This window comes from Lactuca sativa, chromosome 9 (genome assembly GCF_002870075.4).
Source record: "Lactuca sativa cultivar Salinas chromosome 9, Lsat_Salinas_v11, whole genome shotgun sequence".
NCBI classification, from domain to species: domain Eukaryota; kingdom Viridiplantae; phylum Streptophyta; class Magnoliopsida; order Asterales; family Asteraceae; genus Lactuca; species Lactuca sativa.
The window spans coordinates 77,923,731-77,929,730 of record NC_056631.2 but is presented as its reverse complement, the minus strand read 5'-3'; positions in this window follow the sequence as shown (position 1 = coordinate 77,929,730).

Below are 6,000 nucleotides of genomic sequence, written 5' to 3'. Positions count from 1 at the left end.
CGAGAGATCATGGTAGATCCAGACATATCAACAGAAAATACCACTTCATAAGACATCAAGTAGAAGAAGGACACCTCGTGGTATATGGGATATCGTCAGAGGACAACCCAATAGATCCTCTTACAAAGGGACTGACTGGGGTTAAGCACTTGCAGCATGCAAGGGGCATTGGGATAACAGACGATATTAGTTTTAGTGGTTAGATAAATAGAAACTTGTAATAGCTAAATTGTAATTGACATTTGATGATTAAATAAAAGGGTTTTTAATTTATAAGTAAAGTTATTGTCTTGTGCCAATTATTTACTATTGTTTCACTTTGCATGTATTAACTTCCAGAATAATAAAATTTATTCAAACTATCCACAATCGATCATACGTTGGAAGTAAGTATGAAAGAAGACTGTCATGAGTTGGCTTGTAGATTTTCTAAGGTGTTAGGCATAGCAAAATTTTGCTAGACCATTCATGAGTGCTCCTAAAATAAGATTTGAGTATTGGATTCAACCCGTGCTCACCTGAATTATTTCATGGAATTTATCATGAGTAATTGTGAGACGATAATATCATATAGTCATCAAACCAAGATATATGAGTTGTTGACTATGAATTGGTTGTGTATTGATGGCACGAAAACGCATCAGTAACTTGATGTTATAAAACGTGTCGTTGTGCATGATTTGATGAAAAGTTAGTACAAGCATATGATGTCGAAGTTTATATGTTCCCATTATCCTAATAGGATTAAAAGCGATATCTTGGGGACCTCGATTATTCTATTTTGACTATGTGTCGGGCCCGGTTAGAACAAAATTGATGTGTTCAGTTATGTTCTATGTCAGACGAATCGGAAATCGGGAAAAAAATTGCAGGACAATCAGTATGACTATGTTCCATGTGTTTGTCCGCACATATATCTTGAGAATAAAGGAATATATGATCCCTTATCTAAAGAACACATCATTGGCTAGGTCAGAGTTCGAAAACAACTTTTGAAAACTTACAATTACTAAGTCGGATGCTAAAGTCACATTGGCAGTTATAGTTATTAGACTTATCCAAGTGGGAGACAATTGGATGTGGTGTTTAAGCCCATAACTATAATTGGGATGTACTTGACCCGATTGTAGCATGGTCCTTTTTGGGTTGCCTTCACCAGTGCAATTTGACAGGATGGATTTTGAGAATAAGGTTATTTATGGTTTATTAATATATTACAAGTATAATATATTAATATGAAATCATATTATTTAATTAGTATTGATCAAGAATTAATTTGGAATTAAGTTTGTTGTCAAAATAGACTAATTAAATATATGGGGATTGATTACATAAATCAATGATTCTTGTAGTGTGGGCCAATGATCCATGATTATATAGATGGGCTAAACTAATCAATGGATAGTCTATGGAGGTTAAATCCATGGAGCATGAGAATGTGAAAAGTCATGGGTCATTAGGGTTTACAAAGTGTAACCCTAACATGTGCAACACTATAAATAAGCCCCTCCTAGATCCATAATCGGTTGCCACTTACTTTCCAAGAGGGTGAAGTTGATTTTGTGCTAGTAACTTATTCTCTCAAGCCTCTTCTTGCATATCGGTGTTTGTGAACCAATAGAGGCATCACACTTGAGGTGCTCAAGCTTTCAAAGGTCAAGAACTACTAGTCCTTCTAAAAGATATGTCCTCTAACTAGTTGTATTATTCATTTGACAATTTGTGTGCTAGTTAGGGCAATGCTTTGTAAAATTGAAAATATACATGTATGATTAGAGAAAACATACATCGAAAGCATTTAGGGTTTCATGTGCACCATAGGAGTGTTATAGTGCTCAAAACCCAACATAAACATCACCAAGGATCTCATGCATGGGTTCAATACTCTATCAAATTCTATATCTGGACCATATGAAACTCAAAGTACCTTAAGGATCCATAAAGTTTCCAACTTTATGGAATCCCATCATTGTAACTTGCTCAAACTTAAAGATAAATGGACACAAACTTAGATCTAGCAACGTATAAGCATAAAGTTTGGATCTTGAACACTTATAAAGGTCCAAAGATGCCCAAATGAGGTCCCAAAGCTTGCCAAGATGCTAACAACACTTCTAAAGCCTTATTCTTTCTTTAAAAGCAACTAAAAACACCAAGATGAGCTCAAAAATGGAGGAAAAGGATTATGGTTTCTTCAAGGGACTTAAGCTCCAAGGAAGCTCTCTAGAAGTATCCACCAACATTTAGCCAACTTGATAAGATGCTAGTCTTCTTCTTGTAATAATAACACTCTTAATCATTTAAGAACAAAACATAACTTTTGTTCTAAAGGAGAGTTCAAGTAAAATATCAACCTCTTCCTACTTTGATCTTAACACTTTAAGAGACAAAACTAGAGAGAATATGGAGATGGGAATCTGTAACATCCCGATGATAAGGTACTTATAATTTCAACCCGATAATTTAATTATGTTGCATTGTGGTCCCTAAGTTCAAGAAAGTGTGTAAAGGATCCCTAGTGGCATTTTCATAATTTGGCCTCGAGGGAGTATGCCATGTGTACATGTGTAGGCTGGGCGTACATGCTGTACGTTGGGTGTACTTACCAGATTTGGAAACTCTAATTTTTAGGGTTTAGCTCATATTTAAATATCCTTATAAGCTATAGCTTTATTTCCCCTCACATTATCATCCTCCATCCCTCTTGAGATGTTTTGCAACCCTAGTTCACCTTGAGAAGCTATTTCAAGCCTAAAGTGTGTGTATGTTTTGTGCTTAGAAGAAGGTAGGTAGCCAAGCTCATCTTGGAAGAGTAGAGCATTTTGGATCTGGAGTTTCTACATCATTTCCAACCTTTTCAAGGTAAAATGCTTGCAACTTTATTCCTCTAGCATATAGATCTAGATTTGGGATGTTTTTATGGAGCTTTTTGGTCCCAAACTGTTAGATTTTGAACATTGCATGTTCTTGACCTTTAAATTGTCCTTTCAGACCCTATAAGGGGCCTTAAGTCATAAAAATGGGTTCCAAATGGTTCGTTTTGCTTCATGCATCATTTAGAAGGTCTTAATGGAATAAAACCTTGAGTTAAGCACTTATTGGACATGCTAATTCATAAAGTTGGAGACTTTATGACTCCTAAGAGTATTTTAGCCATGGATCTAAATTATGGACGTAAGAGCTTAAGCCATTAAGCTCTTAATAGACTTTTGGGCTTCTGAGAGTATGCCCCGTGTACTCGGAGTACGTCTTACGTAAGAAGTCAACCATCCCAATGGTGGTCAACATGCGAGGACAAAGTACGCCCAACGTACCTTCGGAGTACGCCCCGTGTACTCACACTAGGTCAATTCAGTTGAGTTGGCTCAGTTGACTAGTTGGCTTTGACTTTGACCAAGTTTGACCTTAATGGTATTTTGGGAAATTTTGGGATTTTGATGGAAATTGGTCATTTGGTTGGAATAGGTGTTGGTTAGAGAGATGAGATATGGAGTCAGGACCTCATCAGCTTTGTCCAATTTGCGAGGTGAGTTTTCCTCACTGTACTTGTAGGTCGAAGGTACCAAGGCCGAACCTTTGGATTTGATATCCTGTTACGTGATAGTATGTTATTGAGCTGTAGTGATTTGTTAGATTGGTATCCTGGTATATAGGATGTTGTAATGCTTAATGATCAGTAGATCTGCCTGTTCATCTGTTGGTTGATTACATGTTTATCTGTTTTGTATATGTGCAGATATTTGGATGGTGGTTGAGGATTTATTGATTTGTGTGTAAGCCAACAGGCCGAGGGCATTCCAACCCGATGGTTAAATTGGCCTGAGGGTATTCCACCATGAGGATGACAAGATACGTTGTGTATTGGCATTCTAACCCGATGGTTGATGGGTCTGGGGTATTCCTATTGATGGGCCTGGGGTATTCCAACCCGATGGTTGACTGGTCCCATGGTGTATTTGTATTCCAACCCGATGGTTGATGGGCCTGAGGTATTCCAACCTGATGGTTGATGGGCCTGGGGTATTCCAACCCGATGGTTGATGGGCATGGGGTATTCCAACCTGATGGTTGATTGAACCTGACATGTTATTATTGTATTTAGTATCTGTTTATGTGTTGGTACTTTGGGGAATCTCACTAAGCGTTGACTTACATTTTTGGGTTATGTTTCAGGTACTTCAGATGACCGCAGGAAGGTGAAGGGATGACCGTACACATCCTCATGTTTTGACTTATAATTTTGGGAGACTCTGATGTTGAAAATGTTTTGAAAACTATGTTTGTAAACAATTTGTGAATTTGGATTGTTTTTAAAAAGTTTAAATTTCTTATGATTTTTATGGGTGTTATAGAAGCATAAATTTTCATGGTTTTTGGCTTATAAAAGAAGAGATACATGCAAGACTTTTAATCATCTTAATCCTAGTCCATACCCATTGAGTCTTGATGATTTAATACACTATTCATCTATCAACAAAAGACTACAAGTGTAAGAACATTGCTTTATGATTAAATAAATGCAATCATGTCTTCTTTTCCCTTTATGGTCTCCTTGATTATTTTATAAAAAGAATAAGCTATTTTTTCTAAAAAACCACTTCTAATTTTTGTAATTTATAAAACATATAAATCCATATAATACAAAAACCCCTTTTAGTCCAAAAAGATGTACATGTCATAATAAATCATACCTTATGATATATTATGATACCGAGCATTGAAAATTAATATTTCCATAAAATAAATAATTTCCAATTAATTACAAGAATTATATTTATTTATCACTGATCTTATTCTTATAAATAATATATTTGCATCAAGTTGTTGTTAGTGTGACCTTTTAGGATCATATATTATCTAGCAATATCATTCTATAATGACTCTTGGGCATATAGATCTTTCACTTTCTCTTAAATTACTCATCTAACCTAATCTTAGTGACTTAAACTCATCTTGACCATTTTCATGAAGCCACAACTTCATAGACTTGCTAAATTCTCATAATTGATTATTTTGCCCTTTTTGTCAATAGTTGACTAAAAGTCAACTTGTAACATCCAAAAATCACAACAAATTTAAACTTTTCAAAAACAACCAATTTACTCAAAAAAGTGTTTACATAACCATTGTTCCTAAAAACATTATTTAAAATCAGAGTATCTCAAGATCCAACATCATAAAACCAAGGATGTGCATGATCACGTCTTCGCCTTGCCACGGTCCTCAGAAGTACTTGAAACAAAACTAAAACTTTAAGCCAACGCTTAGTGAGTTCCACTTAAGTACCACCACACAAACATAACAAACAACAACATACATATAGAGCCTTCAACATGACTCGACCGCCTCACCAGGCCTTCAGCCTATTTGGACCGCTCTCTAGGCCTTCAGCCCGACTAGACCGCCTCTTAGACCTTCAGTCTATTCGGACCGCTCTGGGTATCTTGGCCTTCGGTCTATCAGCTGGTCCGCCTCAACCCAGTAAACCACAACATATTAATATAAACATTATCAATCAATAACAGCAAACACAGATGGTCCTACAAATCTACCAGTCTAATCTCATAACCAATAACCACATATCTCCGCATAACAACATATAACAAACCAAGATATCTAATCCACTGGGCCGATCTCGGTGCATTCTACCCATTAGTATAGTGAGGAAACTCACCTCCCAATCCGAATACAGTATTAATGAATCTCTTCTCTGACAACCAGTTTTACTCGACTCCTAATAATCAAAACATTTCCCATTCTAGATTAATAACAATTTCCCAAAATACCCTTGGTCAAACTTAGTCAAAGGTCAAGTTAACACCCAACCGAGTCAACTCAGCCGAGTTGACCCAGCCGAGTACGGTGGCCGTACTCCTCTGTACGCAGGGCGTACTCGCTTGTTGACCAGACGATGGGCCTCTGACCGCGTACGCACGGCATACCACTTGGTACGCCCAACGTACGCACCTGGTTAGCCTCTTTTCTCATTAAGAGATTAAT